This window comes from Bufo gargarizans, chromosome 5 (assembly GCF_014858855.1).
Source record: "Bufo gargarizans isolate SCDJY-AF-19 chromosome 5, ASM1485885v1, whole genome shotgun sequence".
Lineage (NCBI taxonomy): Eukaryota > Metazoa > Chordata > Amphibia > Anura > Bufonidae > Bufo > Bufo gargarizans.
The window spans coordinates 162009280-162029808 of NC_058084.1; the positions used below are offsets into that span (position 1 = coordinate 162009280).

General features: G+C 44.5%; 1 protein-coding gene across 1 annotated transcript in view; it reads right to left on the reverse strand.

Annotated features, from left to right (window-relative positions):
• The window catches only part of LDLRAD4 (low density lipoprotein receptor class A domain containing 4), a 345528-nt gene extending 325414 nt beyond the window's left edge, over positions 1 to 20114 (reverse strand). The window contains exon 1 of the mRNA XM_044294711.1: positions 20016 to 20114. The gene's annotated coding sequence lies outside the window, so the exon portion shown is untranslated. The remainder of the gene's footprint in view (positions 1 to 20015) is intronic.
• Positions 20115 to 20529: the final 415 nt, after the last annotated feature.

The following is a 20529-nucleotide window of genomic DNA, read 5'->3' on the forward strand; positions in this document are numbered from 1 at the left end:
GAACCTCGGTGACACGTATCTTCCGTCAAAGACGGCTCCTTGTTCCTTCTTACAGTTCTGATTTACTAAATGTATTACTGTTGTCCACATACTTAAAAAAAAATATAATATATATATACCGTATATACTCGAGTATAAGACGAGTTTTTTGGCACATATTTTTGTGCTCAAAAAGCCCCCTCGTCTTATACTCGAGTCTAGGTCTTGATTGCGAAAATTCGCAAAAAAAAATAAAGATCGCATTCAAATTTTCACATAAAAATTTGCATGAACTGGTATTTTCCCAAAAATCTAATATTCGCTTTAGTTGGTTTTTGTACTGTTAAAGTTATTGTTGATACCATAGTTTTTCTTTGAAATAAATATTCAAAAACCTTTAATCTACTGATGCCTCAATTAATGTAATTTTATTGGTACGGTATCTATTTTAATTTTTGAAATTTACCAGTAGCTGCTGCATTTCCCACCCCAGTCTTATACCCGAGTCAATAATTTTTACCATTTTTGGGGGGTAAAATTAGGGGCCTCGGCTTATACGCGAGTATATACGGTATATACATTTTTAATCTTTTTGTCTTCTGCAGCCGGTATGTATTCTACATTGCAAACTGCTCAGTCCCATTCAGTGAAAAAAATCCATAATATAAGCCTTATGAAGGCTCAGTCTCCAGTCCCTCTCTCTGCTTCCTGAATGTACATATAGCTTTTGATTTATGTGCATTTGGTTGTACTGATATCAGCTTAGATTTGTGAGCAGGAGAGCAGAAAGAGGAGCTACAGACCGAGATGTCAGAAAGCTTGTCACAAGGGTTTCACACTGAACAAAACTGAGCAGTCTGCCATGTATGAGAATACATGCAGGCTCCACAATACAAATGGAGCAAAATTTTACATAAAAAATGTTTTTATAGCATAATACACAAAACAAAAAATTACCGGAAAAGGTGTCTAGTCTTTAATAAAATGGCAACTGATCCAGCTGCATGCCAGTAAGATATATTTTCTGAGATTTTTTTTTACTAATGACCTAACCTCTGGAACAGCTGATCGGTAGAGAACCAGAGTGTCGGACTCCCACCAATCAGATACGTATGACCCATTGCTGAAACCCTTTTAAAACACAATAAGGTAACATGATTTTGAACTAGCATGCATGGATCTCAAACAGGTGAGCAGGCTAGTCTATGCTGCTTTTTGGGATGCTTTACCCAACCCACTTTTCCTAATACAAAATAAAAATTTCAAAAGCGTCAGCAAGACAACCTCTTTTCTTAATTATCCGGCTATCAATCTGGGTCTGAATGATGAAAACCCTGATGAACATCTGATTGAAGAGGTTGCAGCTGGCAATGTTCGAAAATCAGGTCAACTGCGCCAAAAAGAAAGATACGCTCTGTGTTAACGGCTCTCTGTCCTGGTTAATAAAGGGTGGCAGCCACTTGTGGCTTTTGGCCGATTCCCATCTGCAAGTGGACAGGGTATGTCATAGTGAGAACAACCCCTTTAATTCAACCATGTAAAAATGGTAATACAATCTTGGTAGGTTGTCACTGATAAGGCTCTACTGGGGATGAGGATCTTTTTGTAAAACCCTTTGTTAGTTTAGGAGGATGTTAGTGATACCCAAAACAGACCTCAGGTAATAGCAATCGTAACTATGCATTAGCCATTCATAGGTTACAGATTTAACACAATTCTCACAAGGTTTTTCTTTTTTCTTTTGTAAGGTGAAATAGAAGCTGATACTAAAAGGGAAAAAGTATAAAACTTTCCGCGCTCTTGCAAATCATTCCAGAGCCCATTTATGTATCCCCTACTTACAGACGTTTCTCAATGTTAAAGGGTTGGCTGTTCAGGATTAGAAAAACATTGCTGCTTTCTTCCAAAAACAGCCCTGTCCATGTGTTGTCTGTGGTACTGCATCTTGGCTTGACTGGAGTCAATGGGGCAGAGCAGCGATACCACACACAGCCTGTGGACAAGGGTGGAGCTCTTTTAGAAATAAAGCAGCATTTTTTTTTTCTTACATATTGGCCAACATATTAAGGGTTTAATCACATGACCGTATGAACTGGTGCGGACGCGTTCATGTCAATGGGGCCGAAATGATGCGGACAACAGTGTGTGCTGTCTGCTCATAAGGCTACATGCAAAAAAAACAGATGACATCCATGTGCCATTGTAACAATGCCTAAAACGGACAAGAATAGGACATGTTCTATTTTTTTAGCGGGGCTACGGAACGGACATACTGATGTGGACAGCACACGGTGTGCTGTCCGCATTTTTGGCGGACCCATTAAAATGAATAGGTCCGCATCCTATCCGCAAAAAAAAAAGGAAAAGGAACAGACATGGAAGCAAACAATGTTCGTGTGCATGTAGCCTAAAGAGAATGAATAAAAAGCACTCCTAGTTTGGTTTAAAAAAAAAAACTGCCCCCCCCCCCACAAAAAAAAAAAAAAAAGAAGAAACACTGTCTAAAACGTGCACGTGTGGAGGCAGCCTTACGAGTCCAGAGTTAATGAAATTAATGAGACACAGGCTTCTTAGCTACTGAAGAGGCTAATAAAGTCAATGTAGCACCGGCCCCTGGAGCTCCGCAGGGTTTAATAGCACACAGGCACAGGCTGGTGCACACTGAACAATTACATAATGGCACAGGCTCAGCACACAGACGGTCGGGTGTTTGCTCGGAGAACAGATATTTGCCTTAAGTCAAGTCCAAAAATCAATTCGGCAACAATAGATGGCGAATTTAAGACACAGCGAGAGGCACGGATTGCTCCTAATTGTACAAAAATAGCAGCGCTAATTATAAGACTCTGCCGGCCGATCCTCGAGACATGCACGGCACTGTCAAGTTTCCATCTAACTGTGCACTTTTTATATTACATGATAAAAACTAGAAACTGAATGGCAGCTAAGAAGATAAAAACAACCCCACAAAGCATGGAAATGAAAACGTACTCCAGCACGGCTCAGGTTCAACCGTGAAAAATGAAGGGAGAAATGGTGGGAAAAAAACAAAACTGAATCGTGATCGATGAGGATGTTAAAGATTTGTATGCTATGATCAATGGTCCCATGGATAAATACACTTTTTTACAAAACCTTACAGTAGCTCACAGGGACGCATTTTCTAATATCTGCTGCAAACAATTACACAACTGTGGATGAAATGTTGCTATGGCCTGTAGCACCAAGATAATACAAAGTTACACAACGGACACAACAGTTCTGCATCTCGGTTTTCTAGAAAATATTCTTCAAAGAGGACCTGTCCCCTCTCCTAAAGTCTGTTTTAGCAACTATTAACATCCCCTTGTAATAAGATGGAGTATCCATGACTCTATGATGTGCCAGTCCTTTATTATGAAGTTATGAACTGATTTACTAGCAGTTTGCAATGAAGGTCCAGTCGGGTGCGTCCATGCACAGTCTGATACTATCCAATCAGTGCTGCCAGTGTCAGCTGATGAACACCCGGTTTCGGGGGGGGGGGGGGGGGGAGCAGCCAATGGCAGGCGGAGGGGGGGGGGCGAGCCTCCCTAGCATCGCGGGTGACGCTAGGAAGGCTCGTCCCTGCATTCCATTGGCTGCTCCCTCCCCCCCATGACACCGAACGTTTTCATCCGCGCACAGAGACAAGCAGCAGTGCGATGCGGGGACCAGGAGCGGCACAGGGAGTGGGGAGCCAGGTAAGTGTATTCAGTGTGAGGGGCCCGGGCATATGGGGCACATACGGTAGTGTGCATGAGCCCTATCTCCCATAGACTGGGATGGAAAGAGTCACTTAATCTGATTTACCAGAAATTACATTATATGGATGTTCTGAGCAGGAATCTGAAGAACACCATGAAGCACCATAAGGCCTCTTGCACACGACCGTATGGTTTTTTCAATATTTTGCGGTCCATTTTTAACGTTGTTCAGTTTTTTGTTTCAGTAGTGTTTCCGTTTCATTTTTCCGTTTGGGATCCATTTTTTGCAGATCGGAAACGGAAGCATACAATAATGTTTAAACAGTAAGTACATAAAAAAATTGGGCTAGGCATACAATTTTCAATAGATGGTTCCGCAAAAACAGAACGGATACGGAAGACATACGGATGCATTCCGTTTCTTTTGTGGAACCATTGACCCGAATGGAGCGTGATTTGCGGGCAATAATAGGACATGATCCTATCTTTGAACGGAACGGAAATGGAATGCATACAGAGTACCTTCCTGTTGTTTTTGCGGACCCATTGAAATGAATGGTTCCGCATACTGACCGCAAAAACGGAACGGAAAAAAATAAAACGTTCGTGTGCAAGAGGCCTAACACGTATGATGCAGCACTATCTAGAGTCTAATAATGATTCCAGTTGAATACATCTGGTTATATTTTGAGGATCTAGAAATGTCATATTTAGTTATGAGACAAGAACGTTCTAGACAGAAATGTACACGATAACATGGAGTCCATGTCCAACGCTGCCCAGAGAACAATCATCTGGTCTTTTCATGATAGCCCTAGAAGCAGAAGTGAATTATATTATTTTCTAGTTAAGACTTGAACGTGGCAAAGTGGATGCGACACCTGTAGCCTGCTTCGGTAAATTTATTCCAACATGACATCACGCTTCTCCACCTCATGGTGACAAATGAAATCTGAACGGTTTCTCCTCACAACACTTTCAAATCATCTAAATGGCTATGCTGTAATCCTGAAGCTATGACCATCTTAACACCCCATAATAAAGATATATTAGAGTGCTTATGCCAAGTATTGAAACTGGCAGCTCACATAAATCAGTAGAAAGATGTACCTGTCAAGAATTGGCCTCCTGCACGAGGAACATGACGGTGCAGTAATGCAGGAATCATCTCCAACATACCTCAGAAGCTGGGAACTAGAAGTGCCTTATGTATAATTTATCAGAACTATTGTGGGCTTAGCTTGTGCTCCTTCTTTAATGGCATTGACCAATGACTTTTAAGTGTAGATCTGCCACTTAGCACAATAAATCTAATCAGGCTGTGTGTGGTCTACACTTTAATTACAGGCCTTAAATGAATTACTGTTGTTATGCTGCATAAACCAGATGTCCGGCATACGCCTCGGCAGAAATGCTTCATTTATGTTCATTCTTTGTAAAATTATGAAGGGTCTTTGCTGAACGAGCTTTCACTTTCCTGCACCGAACATCAGAGCGAGTTCACACTCCTCAGAGAACAAGGAATATTTCAGAAAGCACTTCGCAATGAAGAGACCGTGTCATATCGATTGACTACAAAAGTAATTACCCCCTTGGACTTTTTCCATGTTTGAAATATGGGACCAAGAGTCACAGCGGTTTTCACTTTTTCACGACTATAATTGTTGTTTTTTTTTTTTACACTTATCTCAGTCTTGTTGTAGGAGGTATTTTGTTTTTAAGAGAAATGAGTTTTAGGATTATCTGCTACCATTTTTAGGCTACATATCACTTTTTATTTTTTATTATGGGAGGAATAAAACCAGCTATACTGCAATATTTGTGCAGAAAGGACACAGAATATAAAAAAATAGAATTTTTATTAAATTCACAAGTAACAAATTGATTTTAAAAAAAATCAAAAAATGAATGTCATGAGAACCTCACATGTACAGTAGTGGCCAAAAGTTTTGAGAATGACAAAAATATTAGTTTTCACAAAGTTTGCTGCTAAACTTTTAGATCTTTGTTTCAGTTGTTTCTGTGATGTAGAGAAATATAATTACACGCACTTCATACGTTTCAAAATGCTTTTATCGACCATTACATGACATTTATGCAAAGAGTCAGTATTTGCAGTGTTGGCCCTTCTTTTTCAGGACCTCTGCAATTTGACTGGGCATGCTCTCAATCAACTTCTGGGCCAATTCCTGACTGATCGCAACCCATCCTTTCATAATCACTTCTTAGAGTTTGTCAGAATTAGTGGGTTTTTGTTTGTCCACCCGCCTTTTGAGGATTGACCACAAGTTCTCAATGGTATTAAGATCTGGGGAGTTTCCAGGCCATGGACCCAAAATGTCAACGTTTTGGTCCCCGAGCTGCTTAGTTATCACTTTTGCCTTATGGCACGGTGCTCCATCGTGCTGGAAAATGCATTGTTCTTCACCAAACTGTTGTTGGATTGTTGGAAGAAGTTGCTGTTGGAGGGTGTTTTGGTACCATTCTTTATTCATGGCTGTGTTTTGGGGCAAAATTGTGAGTGAGCCCACTCCCTTGGATGAGAAGCAACCCCACACATGAATGGTCTCAGGATACTTTACTGTTGGCATGACACAGGACTGATGGTAGCGCTCACCTTTTCTTCTCCGGACAAGCCTTTTTCCTGATGCCCCAAACAATCGGAAAGAGGCTTCATCGGAGAATATGACTTTGCCCCAGTCCTCAGCAGACCATTCACCATATTTTCTGCAGAAGATCAATCTGTCCCTGATGTTTTTTTTGGGAGAGAAGTGGCTTCTTTGCTGCCCTTCTTGACACCAGGACATCTTCCAAAAGTCTTCGCCTCACTGTACGTGCAGATGCGCTCACACCTGCCTGCTGCCATTCCTGAGCAAGCTCTGCACTGGTGGCACTCCGACCCCGCAGCTGAATCCTCTTTAGGAGACAATCCTGGCGCTTGCTGGACTTTCTTGGACTCCCTGAAGCATTCTTAACAAGAATTGAACCTCTTTCCTTGAAGTTCTTGATGATCCTATAAATTGTTGATTGAGGTGCAATCTTAGTAGCCACAATATCCTTGCCTGTGAAGCCATTTTTATGCAACACAATGATGGCTGCACGCGTTTCTTTGCAGCTCACCATGGTTAACAATGATTTCAAGCATCACCCTCCTCCTTAACAGGTCAAGTCTGCCATTTTAACCCAATCAGCCTGACATAATGATCTCCAGCCTTGTGCTCGTCAACATTCTCACCTGAGCTAACAAGACGATTACTGAAATGATCTCAGCAGGTCCTTTAATGACAGCAATGAAATGCAGTGGAAAGGGGGATTTTTTGGGGGATTAAGTTAATTTTCATGGCAATGAAGGACTATGCAATTCATCTGATCACTCTTCATAACATTCTGGAGTATATGCAAATTGATATTATAAAAACTTAAGCAGCAACTTCTCCAAAATGTATATAATTATCAAAACTTTTGGCAATGACTGTGCATTCCACCACATTGAAACTGTGGCGCCAAGAAGGACAAGCCATAAGGTTATGGAAAGCGAGGAAGTGGCGGGAGTCGCTAAGATCTGCAGATAGGGCAGGGCAAAGGACAATCATGGATTTTGTCTTGCAAAAATGTTTTTTATCGATGAAGCCATAGGAGTGCTTGTTTTTTGCGGGGTGAATTGTTTTAGTGACACGATTTTGAAATACATATATCAATATCATATATTAATTTTTATTTTTTTAAATAAACTTTATTAACTTTCCTTTCATTCGTTTTTGTAATTATTTTGTTAGCCCCACTCGGGGACTTGGCTTTTATAATGCATTGGTGTTCCCATTACTTTTCTCAAAAGGAGTGTGCCCCTGCCCAGCCTGGCACTATCAGCAATGCCAAACTGTGTAAGGGCATACCGACAATTGGTAACGCCCAGCTGTCAATTAATTCAGAAATTTCTAGGATTAATAAACAGAGAGCTGACAGGTCCTCAGTGTTCAGAACAGTCATGGATCCCGTAATAACGCACCGTCTAACAGTCTGCTCTATTCATACAGCTGTGTCATATTCTTTCCACGTTTTATGATTGGGTGCACTACTCACATAACTATGAGATATATTCAGTGACTAGGACATTTTTAGCATCTGTCTCCTGACTGGTACTGTGCAGTAAACTTGTCACTTGTCTGCAGTGTTCTTATGTCTTCACAATGTTGTTTTTGCCAAGAAATGGCTTCATCAGCAGTTAGATCTTCCAGACGGGTTTACATTTAGATACTACAGTCCCTTAAAACACCTCGAGGTGATCTCTATCTGACCCATCACTTGTGAGTCTGTAAAAAAAAGCTGTGTGACTTATTGCAACATAATTACAAAATTGCTCACTTATGCAGATTAATAATACGTCTAATTGGTCTCTGAAGCCTTCCCTGAAGTCACTCCATACACTGAGTGATACAGCTCACACTCACCTGCATATGAGAACTCCGATCCCGGACATTTAAACCCTCACACGCCACGGTCAATAGTGACTGCGGCAACTGAAGGGCTAGACAGAGGGAGGGGGGAGCCCCAGGATTCCTATTTTAATCACATCTATTACACCCTGCAAGAATCAGGGTACAACACTGAGAAGCCCAATACACTGCAGTACAGAAGTATCGTAGTATATTAAATAAGTGATTAAGAGATCACATGTTCAAGGCCTCTAGCTTAAAGGGGTTGTCCGGGTTTAGAGCTGAACCTGGACATATCGCCATTTTCAACCAGGCAACCAAGTGTCCCTTCTGCCTAGCAGTGTTGCTGATTACATCACCAGCACTGATAGGCGGTCTTTAGCGCTGCCCTAGCCGTTTTACAGCCTAGGGCAGCACTAAAGCACGCACATTAGTGCTTGTGACGTCAACGGACTCCCTGCTAGGCAGAAGCCTCCACCTAGCTTTACCGATAGAGAGCCCGATACGTCAACGGTTCTGCAGAAAAAACTTTGGCCTGTGCGATTCATTTCATGCGCCAATGCTCATATCAGGTAGGCTGCCTGAGTATATGTTCCACCGATGCTTCCAGAAACAGGCAGACAAGGATAGGAAGCTCGGTTGTACTGCCATTTCCATTTTTTCTTTATTTCGGTCATGCAGGAAAGGGTCAAGAAGTTGCTGCAGGAAGACATTGTTTTTAAAGGGCACCTGTCAGCAGATTTGTACCTATGAAACTGGCGGACCTATTACATGTGCGCTTAGCAGCTGAAGGCATCTGTGTTGGTCCCATGTTCATATGTGCCCACATTTCTGAGAAAAATGATGTTTTAATATATGCAAATGAGACTCTAGGCGCAACGGGGGCGTTACCATTACACCTAGTGACTCTACTCTCTCACTGCCATTCCCTTTCCGCTTTGGTTGACAGGGCCAGACAACGTCAAATTGCCTGCCTTATCCACCACAGATTTCACCGGATAAGGCACTGCTGGATTCCCAATTGACTGTAATGAGGCCCAGCGGTGATCTGGCATTTGTGCCAGATTAGCTTTCCATAGGTGTGAGCGTGGCCTTAGCAAACCAGTCAAGAGTAAACAATAGGTCCAGGGGAAATGTACGGCCTCTGTACGCTACAATCCAGACCGCGTGCGTGAGCCCCAATACTGACTACAGTATAAAAGGGACACAAAGTTACATAAATTACATAATTGTTTTTTTAAAGGGTTAAATGGCCCCGACTCCAGTATAGGCACAGAATACACGCCTCACGATTTTATTTTTGTGGGATACATTACTACTGCTGCAGTTTCCATGTCTCACGTGAAGTAATATACGCCCTATTCACATACTGCATGCTGGGAAAAAAGCTGCACAGGAAAGTTGCAGATTAGCGCTACTGAATTCTAACGGGACTAAAGCACAAGTATTGGCCAATCCAAGCTAGAGATCCGAGTATCAGCCTTTGATTTCTACTGCAGATTTTACTGACATCTATATGGCAGGTTTACCTACGGCAAATCTATGCCACGTGAACATGCTGAAAACTTTACCAGTAACTTTATAAAAATTTCTCCGGGCGCCTAGCCCTGAGCTGTCAGTGCACATGACAATCAGATGTTTTACACCGTCACAAAGTGGCACACAACAACTGAGCAGCAAAGCCCGTGTCCGTGCTCAAATCCGTGGTGGTCAGTGATGCATCCGTGAAGGATCCGTGTTGGGTACGTGCATCCATGTTTCACCGACACTGAAAAGCTGAATTTTTTTTTTTTCAAAAGCATCTCCTCCTAATGATCCATGGTTTTCACGGACCCATAGACTATAATGGGAGTGAGGGATCCGGGAACACGGACCAAGATAGGACATGCATCTGTGCTGAAAACACGGACCTACGGACTGTGCTAAAACACTGATGTCTGAATACACACATTCAAATGAACGGGGGCGTGTGCTCTCCCCGGTGAACACGTACAGCACATACGTGAAACACTGACGTGTGAATGAGGCTTAACTCTGGAGAGGAGGGTCCAGGACGTCAGATGCGGTTGGTTTTAGGCCAAGTACACACAGCCTCTAAGCAGAGATGCGGACAGCATCCATGGTGCTGTTTTTTTTTTTGGGGGGGGGGGGGGTTTGCAGACCCAATAGAAATTAATGGCAAGAGCATCCGACCCGCAAAAAATGCAGAACCGAAATGCAGTCATGTGCATGAGGCCTGTTCACACATGCGCTGAGCCATCCATTCAGATCCATCAGAAGAACAGAAAAATGGAATAAAATGGATCTGCTTTAGGCCTCATGCACACGGCCGTTGTTTTGGTCCGCATCCGAGCGGCAGTTTTTGCGGCTTGGATGCGGACCCATTCACTTCAATGGGGCCGCAAAAGATGCGGACAGCACTCTGTGTGCTGTCCGCATCAGTTGCTCTGTTCCGTGGCCCGCCCCCCAAAAATATAACCTGTCCTATTCTTGGATACAAAACAAACACTCCTGGGCAGCACCACCAATCAAACGTACAAAGTGGAGTGCCAGCGACGGAGGCGGTGGTCCTACTGCCTATACATCCAATAAAAATCTGAGTACCGCGGCACTTCCATAAAGTGACATGTGCTTTATTCACTAATAAGGCGCAACGTTTCAGTACACTCCATGGAACCTTTTTCAAGCACTGCTTGAAAATGGTTCCATGGAGTGAACCGAAACGTTGCGCCTTATTGGTGAATAAAGCACGTCACTTTATGGAAGTGCCGCGGTACTCAGATTTTTACTGTCCTATTCTTGTCCGTTTTGCGGACAAGAAGAGGCAGTTATATCCATGGCTGTCCGTGCCGTTCCACAAATTGCAGAACACACACGTACGCCATCCATGTTTTTCGGATCCGGAATTTGCGGACCGCAAAACACACAATGGTCGTGTGCATGAGGCCTTATTTTTAGCATGCGTTATGCTCAGTTTGCATGAGTTAGGCCTCTTTCACACGGCCGTTTTTTTCATCGTTTACTGGACGTTTTTTGAGTTCCGTATACTGTCCCTATACGGAACCATTCATTTCAATGGTTCCACAAATAAATGGAATGTACCCCGTATGCATTCTGTTTCTGTATTTCCGTTCCATTGAAAGATAGAACATGTCCTATTATTGCCCACAAATCATGTTCCATGGCTCCATTCAAGTCAATGGGTCAGCAGAAAAAAAACGGAACACATACGGATGTCTTCCATATCCGTTCCGTTTTTGCAGAACCATCTATTGAAAATGTTATGCCCAGACCCATTTTTTCTATGTAATTACTGTATACTGTATATGCCATACGGAAAAACAAAACAGAAACGAAAACTAAAAAGGAAACAAAAAACGGAACGGATCAGTGAAAAACAGACCGCAAAACATGGAAAAAGGCCTCATGCACACGACCGTGCCGTTTTTTGCGGTCTGCAAACCGCAGATCCGCAAAAAACTGAAGCCGCCCATGTGCCTTCCGCAATTTGCAGAACGGAATGGGCGGCCCATTGTAGACATGCCTATTCTTGTCTGCATCACGGACAAAAATAGGACATGCTATATATTTTTTTTGCAGGGCCACGGAACGGAGCAAAGGATGCGGACAGCACATGGAGTGCTGTCCGCATCTTTTGCCGTCCAATTGAAGTGAATGGGTCCGCATCCGAGCCGCAAAAACTGTGGATGCGGACCACAACTACGGTCGTGTGCATGAGGCCAAAGCCATACGGTCGTGTGAAAGAGGCCTTAGGCCCCTTTCACACGGGCGAGTTTTCCGTGCGGGTGCGATGCGTGCGGTGAACGCATTGCACCCGCACTGAATCCTGACCCATTCATTTCTATGGGGCTGTGCACACGAGCGGTGATTTTCACGCATCACTTATGCGTTGCGTGAAAATCGCAGCATGCTCCTCTTTGTGCGTTTTTCACGTAACGCAGGCCCTATAGAAATGAATGGGGTTGCGTGAAAATCGCATGCATCCGCAAGCAAGTGCGGATGCGGTGCGATTTTCACGCATGGGTTCTAGGTGACAGTCTATTCACTGTATTATTTTCCCTTATAACATGGTTATAAGGGAAAATAATAGCATTCTGACTACAGAATGCTTAGTATAATAGCGCTGGAAGGGTTAAAAATAATAAAAAAGTTAACTCACCTTCTCCTCTTGTTCGCGTAGAGGCCGGTCTGTTCTTTAGCTGTGGCTGAAGGACCTTTGATGACGTCAGATCACATGCTCCATCACCATGGTGATGGACCATGTGATTGGAGCATGTGATCTGACATCACCTCAGGTCATTCAGCCCACAGCTAAAGAACAGACCGGCATCTACGCTAACAAGAGGAGAAGGTGAGTTAACTTTTTTATTTTTTTTAACCCTTCCAGCACTATTATACTATGCATTCTGTAGTCAGAATGCTATTATTTTCCCTTATAACCATGTTATAAGGGAAAATAATACAATCTTCAGAACATCAATCCCAAGCCCGAACTTCTGTGAAGAAGTTCGGGTCTGGGTACCAAACATGCGTGATTTTTCTCACGCGAGTGCAAAACGCATTACAATGTTTTGCACTCGCGCGGAAAAATCGCGCATTTTCCCGCAACGCACCCGCCTCTTATCCGGGCAAAAAACATGACGCCCGTGTGAAAGAGGCCTTAGTGTCGGTTCCGTCAGACATCAGTCATTTTTGATGGAAGTTTAGCACAACAGAGGCTGAAAATAAAGCTAATCAGTTTTTCTTATTTTTGATAGATCTGAAGAATTGAAAACTCAACGTATGTCTGAACACAGTCTTAGTGCTAATGCACACAAAACGTATATTTTTCTGTATCCATTCAGCTTTTTTTGCAGCCTGTAAGCTGCACCATTCACTTCAACGGGGCTGCAAAAAAACGGTAATGACTCAGTGTCTGTATGGCCGTTTTGCAAAAAAATTTATTATGTCTTGTTATTGTCTGCATTACAGACAAGGGTAGTACTGTTCTATTAGGGGGCCAGCAAAATGCAGAATGCACACAGCTGGCATCCGTGTTTTGCAGATCGCAAAATATCCAACGGTTGTTTTCATTAGGCCTCATGCACACGGCTGTTGTGCGGCCGTTCCGTGCACTGGGGTCTGCAATTTGCGGTCCCCAATTCACGGGCAACGTCCGTGTGGCGGCCGGGACGGATCGAGACCCATTCAACTTGAATTGGTCTGTGATCCGTCCGCACCGTAAAAAAATGTAACATGTTCTATTTTTTTTGCAGTGCGGCGGCACGGACAGAAACACCACGGAAGCACTCCGTGGTGCTTCCGTGGGGTACCGTGCCTCCTACCACACCGCAGCGCCGGATTGTGAAACTATTCAAGTGAATAGGCCCGCATCCGTGATGCGGGGAGCACACGGCCGGTGCCCGCATATTGATTTTTTAGGTGAGGAAACTGACCTACTGTGCGGATTTTGAAATCTGAAGCAAGTTAACTGTTGTTGCTTCCTTCTTGTGCAGATTTCGCTCTTTTCAATGGAAGGGTGAGATCCGCAGCAAAACCGCATCAAATCCAATTTCATGCAGATTTTCTGTACACAAATCTGCACCGTGTACGGTCACTCTAAGGCCCCTTTCACACGAGCGAGTATTCCGCGCGGGTGCGATGCGCGAGTTGAACGCATTGCACCCGCACTGAATCCGGACCTATTCATTTCTATGGGGCTGTTCACATGAGCGGTGATTTTCACGCATCACTAATGCGTTGCGTGAAAATCGCAGCATGCTCCTCTTTGTGCGTTGCGGTGCGATAATCCACGCAATGCAGGCCTCATAGAAGTGAATGGGGTTGCGTGAAAATCGCAAGCATCCGCAAGCAAGTGCGGATGCGGTGCGATTTTCACGCACTGTATTTTCCCTTATAACATGGTTATAAGGGAAAATAATTGCATTCTGAATACAGAATGCTTAGTATAATAGTGCTGGAAGGGATAAAAAAAAAAAAGTTAACTCACCTTATCCTCTTGATCGCTTAGTTCCCGGTCTGTTCTTTACTAGCTGTGGGCTAAAGGACCTGTGGTGATGTCAGATCACATGCTCCATCACCACGGTGATGGACCATGTGATTGGAGTATGTGATCTGACATCACCACAGGTCATTTAGCCCACAGCTAGTAAAGAACAGACCGGGAACTACGCGATCAAGAGGATAAGGTGAGTTAACTTTTTTTTAACCCTTCCAGCACTATTATACTATGCATTCTGTAGTCAGAATGCTATTATTTTCCCTTATAACCATGTTATAAGGGAAAATAATACAATCTTCAGAACATCAATCCCAAGCCCGAACTTCTGTGAAGAAGTTCGGGTACCAAACATGCGCGATTTTTCTCCCGCGAGTGCAAAACACATTACAATGTTTTAAAATCGCGCATTTTCCCGCAACACACCCGCCTCTTATCCGGGAAAAAAACATGACGCCCGTGTGAAAGAGGCCAAAGGGCTCTTTCACACGAGCGCGTCCCTTGTTGGAATCACGCTCCGTGTGAGAAAGGGATTGGGCGTTCTTGACTTAGGAAGCGCACAACATTAATGATTGATAAAGCTGCGTGCCTCTGCCTGACCTTTCTGGAACGGAATCATACTGACAGCTTTATGTCAGTATGATCCTGTAGAAGTATGGTCAAGTGTACATGAGATTTGTGTAATTGCATTGCGTTTTTTCTGCACTGGAATCTACGCTGGAAAACTGCATGTATTCCGCAGCGTGTGCAGGTGCCCCAGATATCTCATGCAGCATCAGCCCCTGTGATAAATCGAGCAGACTTAGGCTAGGGCTACACGGCAACAACTACATTGTGCAACATTTTTTGTAATGGTAGTCAATGGTGTCGCACGGCGATATGCGACAGTCACACAGAAATCCACTTGGATGAATTATTTACGGCTGTCGTGTCGCAGTCGCAGTGCGACACTATTGACTATGATTATAAAGAAATGTTGCTCGACTTTTAGCGGTCAGCCATAGCCTTGGACTCTGGGGGTAATTTATTATACTATCTGTGCCAGAATTTTGATGCACGCGATTTTTGCTTAAAAATAAATAAAAATAAAGAATAAATACTTTTTGGATGTTTGATAAAAACATGGTCTGATAAATCTGGCCCAAAGTACGCCAATGCAGACTCCCGCAAAACTGCCCATTTATTCCCCAGATGATAAATTCCCCCCCTGCTTACAATATGTAACTATTTGGTTGCCTTCACACATGGCCGATTTTGTTGCAGAAATCATCTGAATGGAGCTGTTTTAGGCCTCCTGCACACGACCGTTGTGTGCACCCGTGGCCGTTGTGCCGTTTTCCGTTTTTTTTGCGGACCCATTGACTTTCAATGGGTCCGTGGAAAAATCGGAAACTGCACCGTTTGGCAGCCGCATCCGTGAGCCGTGTTTCCTGGCCGTGAAAAAAATATGACCTGTCCTATTTTTTTCACGGCCAACGGTTCACGGGCCCATTCAAGTCAATGGGTCCGTGAAAATCACGGATGCACACAAGATTGTCATCCGTGTCCGTGATCCGTGTCCGTGATCCGTGTCCGTTTTTTCCTATCATTTCAATGGCAAACTTGACTTAGATTTTTTTTTCATTTTTCATGTCCGTGGATCCTCCAAAAATCACGGAAGACCCACGGAAGAAAAAACGGGCACGGATCACGGACCTACGGACCCCGTTTTTGCGGACCGTGTAAAAAAACGTTCGTGTGCAGGAGGCCTTAGGCCCCTTGCAGACGAGCGTGAGGTGATTAGGTCCGGATGCGTTGCGAATGCGTTCAGTGAAAAATGCGCGTTTCGCAAGTAATTCATTCAGTTTAGGCCTCATGCACACGACCGTTGTGTGCATCCGTGGCCGTTGTGCCGTTTTCCTTTTTTTTTTCGCGGACCCATTGACTTTCAACGGGTCCGTGGAAAAATCGGAAAATGCACCGTTTGGCAGCCGCATCTGTGATCCGTGTTTCCTGGCCGTGAAAAAAATATGACCTGTCCTATTTTTTTCACGGCCAATGGTTCACGGACCCATTCAAGTCAATGGGTCCGTGAAAAATCACGGATGCACACAAGATTGTCATCCGTGTCCGTGATCCGTGTCCGTTTTTTCCTATCATTTCAATGGCAAACTTGACTTAGATTTTTTTTTTTTTTTTTCATGTCCGTGGATCCTCCAAAAAACAAGGAAGACCCACGGACGAAAAAACGGTCACTGATCACGGACCTACGGACCCCGTTTTTGCGGACCTTAAAAAAACGGTTGTGTGCATGAGGCCTTAGTATGCGAACGCATTCAGTTTTTATCACGCAGGTGAAATGCGATTTAATGTGTTTGGCACCGCGTGTGATAAAAACTGAAGGTTTAAAAACAACATCTCTTAGCAACCCTCCGTGAAAAACACATCGCATCCGCACGCTTGCGGATGTGATTTTCACGCAGCCCCATTCACTTCTATGGGGCCAGAGTTGCGTGAAAATAGCAGAATATAGAACACGCTGCGATTTATACGCAACGCACAAGTGATGCGCGAAAAACAATGCTCATGTACACAGACCCATTGAAATGAATAGGTCCGGATTCCGTGCAGGCGCAATGCGTTCACATCACGCATTGCACCTGCGTGGAATACTTGCTCATGTGAAAGGGGCCTTAACGTGAAGACATAGGTTTCTGCAAACCCCTCTCAGGTGAATCGAACTGATTTTTCAGCCGCACATTTTTCTGCAACAAAGGCTGCCACATGTGAAGGCCCCCTTAGGACCCTTTTACACGAGCGAGTTTTCCGCGCAGGTGCAATGCTGTGAACGCATAGCATCTGCACTGAATCCTGACATTCATTTCAATGGGTCTGTGTACATGAGCGTTTTTTTTTTTGACGCATCAGTTCTGTGTTGCGTGAAAAATGCAGCATGTTCTATATTCTGCGTTTTTCACGCAGCCCTGGCCCCATAGAAGTGAATGGGGCTTAAATTAAAAACGCATTGCATCCAGAAGTGCAGATGCAATGCGTTTTTCACTGATGGTTGCTAGATATTGTTTTTATACCTTCAGAATGCATTGCACCAGCGCGGAAAGAACTGAACACAATCGCAGACAAAACTGACTGAACTTGCTTGCAAAATGGTGCGAGTTTCACTGAACCCACCCTGAACGCATCCGGACCTAATCCGTCACGCTCGTGTGAAAGAGGCCTTAGGCTACCTGTACACAGGTGCGGGCCGTTGACGGAATTCCAATTTCTGTGTGTTTCTGCACCAAAAACAGCATGCATTAGGCTGGTTTCACACGAGCGTCACAGATTTGGGTCGGATAACATGCGGGTGCGTCGCTGGAAAATGTGCGATTTTTCAGCGCGAGTGCAAAAACATTTTAATGCGTTTTGCCGGCGCGTGAGAAAAATCGGCATGTTTGGTACCCAAACCTGAACCCCGACTTCTTCACAGATTGTATTATCCAGATTGTATTATTTTCCCTTATAACATGGTTATAAGGGAAAATAATAGCATTCTTAATTCAGAATGCTAAGTAAAATAGGGCTGGAGGGGTTAAAAAAAAAATTACATTATTTAACTCACCTTAATCCACTTGTTCGCGCAGCCGGCTTCTCTTCTTTCTTCGAGGAAAAGGACCTGTGCTGACGTCACTGCGCTCATCACATGATCCATCACCATGGTGATGGATCATGTGATGAGCGCAGTGACGTCACCACAGGTCCTTTTCCTCACAGATCAAAGAAGACAGAAGAGAAGCCAGGCTGCGCGAACAAGTGTTAGGGCCCAAAACAAGCTTGAATGGGTCTGCAATCCAGAAGGTGCGGTGTGGGACAGAGGCCCTAAAGCGCTTCCGTTGGTTTTCTGTCCGTGCCTCCACACAGCAAAAAAATACAACTTGTTCTATTTTTTGGCGGTGCGAACAGATCACGGACCTATTCAAGTTGAATGGGTCTGCATCTGTCTGCGGCAGACATGCGGATGATGCCTGTGCATTGGGGACCACAATTTGCGGTCCCCAATGCGTGGAACATGAGCCCTATAGAACATGCTGTGATTGGGTCAGGATTCAGTCCGGACGTTATGCTTCACACATCGCACCGTGACGGAAAACTCGCTCATGTGAAAGAGACCTTAGGGGCTGGCCATTCCAGTCTGCAAAATGCAGAATGCACACGGCCAGTATCCGTGTTTTGCGGATCCGCAAATTGTGGACCAGTCGTGTGCATGAGCCCTTAGGGTGCCTTCACATGATGCAGAAATTTCTGCACCCGAGAATCAGGTCCACTCATCTGAAAGGGGTCGTTTTGGCATCAACCACATGTTTGGCAGCTCCATTCAGATGAATGAAACTGATTTCCAGTTGGCGAAATTTCAGCAACAAAAAATATGGCATGTGTGAACGCCGCCTTAGGATTAGTAACTCTGCCTTATTGTATAAAGAGCCTAAGGGCCCTGTTAGATGGCACAATCTTCTAGGCAATTATGGGAAACAAGCGTTCCAACCAAGCAGCTGATCAGCCAATGAACAAGCAAACGCTGATTTTGTTGGCTGATGGGCATCTTTCCTCGGGGTGGAAGCTGCCGGATTATTGGCCGCACGCGTCTGTGTGTAATCAGGGCATGCCAATAATAACAGAACTGAAAGCGGGAGAATCACCTGCGGTAGAAATCGTTCCTCCCACCTTCAGTTTGCATCGGCCTGTGTAACCAAACTGGTGCAACTTAGCGCCAATGGCTGTGCCATCATCCAACGGGCAGAGTGAGTGTCATGAATGGGCAAAAGAAAGCTGCATAGCGATACTCTCTCTTTATAAATGCAATAAAAAGATGAATAATATAGCCACAATTAAAAAAGGGTGCACTAGGTTATGGGCTTCCAACATTTTCTGGTGCAAACTGGTGGCATAAGGACGAGAAGCTCAGACTGCCAGGAGCTGCACCAAATACGTTATGTGGCATATGCCCTGCGGATAAATTTGGTAACATTTCCTCTCATCTCCTTCGTGACAAGTTCTTCTTGGGACATCACCAATGCGTTTTCTGTGGTTTCATGTAGGGTTTCAGGTAAACGGACGTCACCTGGACTCGGGAACTACATCGATTGCATGCCCAAACAGTTAAAAAATTATATACCGGTATATATTAAAAAAAATGGACATATCAGCTCGGCTCCATTTCTACGAGCTCATAAAATATTTATTCAGAATATCTATATCTCATGATGAAAGAGAAACCAGCCTGTGTCTTTCACCCTTGCCCGACAGTGACAGAAAACTTCATGGCGGGTAGCTACGATGTACCAGCCTGCTATATGGTGCGATTTCATGAATTCCCTCATACGGTGCAGTCAAATCCAGAATGAGAACATTAAATCCTGGTAAATACCAACGCTGACTGGCATCAAATGGTAGGAGTACAGTAGGTATGTGATATACATCTGTGAAGAAGCGGGCACCAGCATGTGCAGCAGGCACACCCCCTCCACCATGCCCATAGCTAAGAAAAGACTCCTACTTTAATAAACTCAGAGCAGCAGCACAGGTGCCCATGACAGGATGCCCACCATCCTCCTAACCATCAGTTGCCCTGGCATCTTATAATGGGATTATCACATATCACCCACAGAAGTGACTGGCAGAACAGAGGGCAGATGTGGCTTCCTCAGCACACAGAATAAAACTTGGGCCTCTGACACTTTTCTGCCAGCAGCAGCTCCTCCCCGACTCCCAGTGAAGCTCCAGCTGCAGCCCCCTGACTGGGCACTACCCTCCCGCCAGTGCAGCAGTGCTGGAGGTGCTGCTGCAGTGACTTGCTGTTATGCAGAGGAGATGGAAGGGTCTTACCTCCCCCTGCAGTGTGTCTGCGCACACAGGCTCCTTGTCTGGGACCAGCACCCTCTCCTCCAGCCCTCTGTCTGCAGCCAGTCTAGCTCTCACTCTGACAGCCGGAGAGAGGAGACAAGTTCTAGAGGGAGGTGTGAGGGGGGAAGGGAAAGGCTTCCTGCCCAGCCCTGGCCGCCAGATTTACGGGCTACACTGACACCTAGCGGCTGGATGTGCAAATGCAACGCTGCAATCCTTTTCTCACTAATAAGGTACTTTCACACTAGCATTTTTCTTTTCCGGCACTGAGTTCCGTCCTAGGGGCTCTATACCGGAAAAGAACGGATCAGGCATATCCCCATGCATTCTGAATAGAGAGAAATCCGTTCAGGATGCATCAGGATGTCTTCAGTTCAGTCACTGAACGGCGTTTTGGACTGAGGAAATACCGCAGGTTATTCTCTCCGTCCAAAATTCCGGATCAGTTGCCGGAATGCAGGACTCGGCATTAATTTACATCCGGAGAGACGGATCC